The sequence below is a fragment of the Psammomys obesus genome, unplaced genomic scaffold (genome assembly GCF_907164565.1).
Source record: "Psammomys obesus unplaced genomic scaffold, mPsaObe1.curated_primary_1811, whole genome shotgun sequence".
Lineage (NCBI taxonomy): Eukaryota > Metazoa > Chordata > Mammalia > Rodentia > Muridae > Psammomys > Psammomys obesus.
Genome location: NW_026585895.1, coordinates 47,394,779 through 47,397,358, shown reverse-complemented (window position 1 = coordinate 47,397,358; position 2,580 = coordinate 47,394,779). Strand labels below are relative to the sequence as shown.

General features: G+C 48.7%; 1 pseudogene; it reads right to left on the bottom strand.

The window, feature by feature from the left end:
- Positions 1–978: 978 nt before the first annotated feature.
- On the bottom strand, positions 979–1,991 carry LOC129671506 (40S ribosomal protein SA-like; annotated as a pseudogene).
- Between the last annotated feature and the right edge of the window lie 589 nt (positions 1,992–2,580).

Below are 2,580 nucleotides of genomic sequence, written 5' to 3'. Positions count from 1 at the left end.
TCTCATACCCTTGGGACTGGCTCACCCTCACCACCAGGGTCAGCTCTACTGTGCTGCCCAGGCTAGGGGTGGGGTCAGCTCTCCAGAGTGTCACATCCAGTGAGGAACGAGGCCAGCTCTGTATGTCCTTTGGACATCAACGTGGTCCCAGGCAGCAGCTCAGACAAAGGACATCCACGTGGGCTTTGGTCTGCACGGACATGGACATTGACACAGACCACTGCTGCTGCAGTTAAATGGACCCAGACATGGCCTTCAGTGGCAGCCCAGGCCAGAACTTCTCCATGGCCTCAGGTGGCAGTGCAGGCTACTCACGTCAGGCTAACCCCATGGCTCTAATGGGTATTTTGCATAGAGCAGATCTGATGTCAGCTAGTTGCATGTCAAATGCTTAGAGGGCCATGTGGCTGGTGACTGGTCCATACAGGCTTACAGTGTACCTGCTGATGGAATAGCGTGATCCAGACTTCACCCTCAGAAGGCATTTTTATGCTTATTTGTACTTGCTGGGACTCTTTTTGAATTATTTATTTTTACTTAATCTATATGCATTTGCCTATACGTATGTGTGTGCTCTATATGTATGTAAGTGCCTGAAGAGGGTACTGGATCCTCTAGAACTTATGTATGTAGGTGCCTGAAGAGGGTACTGGATCCTCTAGAACTGTAATTATAGACTGTTGTGAGTTCCATGAAGATGCTGGGAACTGAACCCAGGGTCTCAGCAAAAACAGCCAGAGCTCTAAACTGCTGAGCCATCTTTCTAGCCCCTCCTTCCAGGTTCTTAGGATTATTTCTTTGGGGTGGACTTATAAACACAAGATTTTTAAGTCAGGGAGTTTGTATATTTTCTATTATAACTGATATTGTTATGGCCAGTTTGTGAGACCCCCAAAGACCACCAGGAATCGACTCCACTGCAAATACATGAGGGTTTATTTTATTTATTTATTTATTTATTTATTTATTTATTTATTTATTTTCAGCTTTCAGGAACTTTATTTTCCTTTCACCTTTTCCCCCTTTGCTCAGGTGTCTGCAGAGCTCAGGACCACTCTGTGGTGGCCCCAACCCACTTGGTGGCCTGCGCTGTGTGAGCTGCTGACCAGTCCTCAGTGGCTGGCTGGGCACTCCAGTCTTCAGTAGGGAACGGCTGTATGGGCACAGAGGGCACCTGCACACCCTCAGACCAGTCTGCCACCTCAGGCTGAGCGGCAGTGAACTCAGGAGCTGGCGCAGTCCATTCGCCCTGGAATTCCTCCTTGGTCACGACCTTCTCAGCAGCAGCCTGCTCCTCCTTCTCAATCTCCTCCGGGTCTCTGTAGAAGTAAAGGTCAGGCATAACTTCCCATGGGTGCTCATGGGAGATAGTGCCACGCATTCAGAGCACTTCCCGGGCCAGCATCCACCACATCAAACCCACCGAGTGAGCGCCCTTGTTGTTGCACGGGATGGCAATGTCCACATAGCGCAGAGGGGAATCTGTGTTGCACAGAGAGATGGTAGGCAGATTGACGTGAGAGGCCTCTGTGAGGGGGTGGTGGTCAGCCCTGGGATCAGTCACCACCAGAAGCCATGGTTCCCTGAAGGCCGCTTGGATCTGGTTAGTGAAGGTCCCGGGTGTGAATCGGCCAGCAATCGGCGTGGCTCCAGTGGCAGCAGCAAACTTCAGCACAGCTCGCTGGCCAGTGTTCCTGGAGGAGATGATGCTGACATCAGCAGGGTTCTCAATGGCAACAATAGCCCGAGCAGCAAGCAACAGCTTCTCCCAGGTCCTCTTCAGATTTATGATGTAGATACCATCACTCTTCCTTTTGTAGATGTATTGCTCCATCTGAAAGTCAAGGTTGGTGCCACCTAAGTGGGTTCCTGCGGCGAGGAATTTAAGGACATCCTCCTCCTTCATCTTCAGGACATCAAGGGCTCTGGACATTGTGTAAGTTTTCCCTTTAAGTTACGCTGGGAATCAAAAATAACTCCGTATGGACCCGTCCCCGGGCAGCACGGAAAAGCGAGGGTTTATTATATAGGTGCTTAAGCCCAGTATACAAAATTTCCTGTGGAAGCAGGAAAGGAATGTGGTCCTGAGGTCTAGGGGAATACGGTTAAAAACAAAAACAAAAACAAAAACAAACAAACAAACAAACAAAAAATGCAAGCAGGGAGATACATGCCTTGGTGTTACATGATTGGGTAAGGAAAATTGACTTTTGAAATGATTGGATTACTTTAGGCGTCAAGACCATAAGCGGTTCTGGCCCGGCCATTTGGGCCAGTTTCCTAGCAACTGTATCTCTAGTGGGCAGGAAAAGAATGCAGTAAAGCTAGTTCCTCGCCGTAGGTGGCTGGACATGCCTCCACCTGGCTGGCCTTCACTCAGGCCTGTGCTCCAAACCCCAAACTAATATCCAAAAACACAATTTTCAATTCTTTGGTCTCTCAATATGGCCAAAAGCTGGGGTGTGTTCAGTGGCAGAATGCTTGCTTAGCATGTGTGAGGTCCTGAGTTTGATCTTCACCATAGTGTATGTGTTTCCAAATTACCCTCTAGTGAGATATACTCTAATTATACTTCTACTA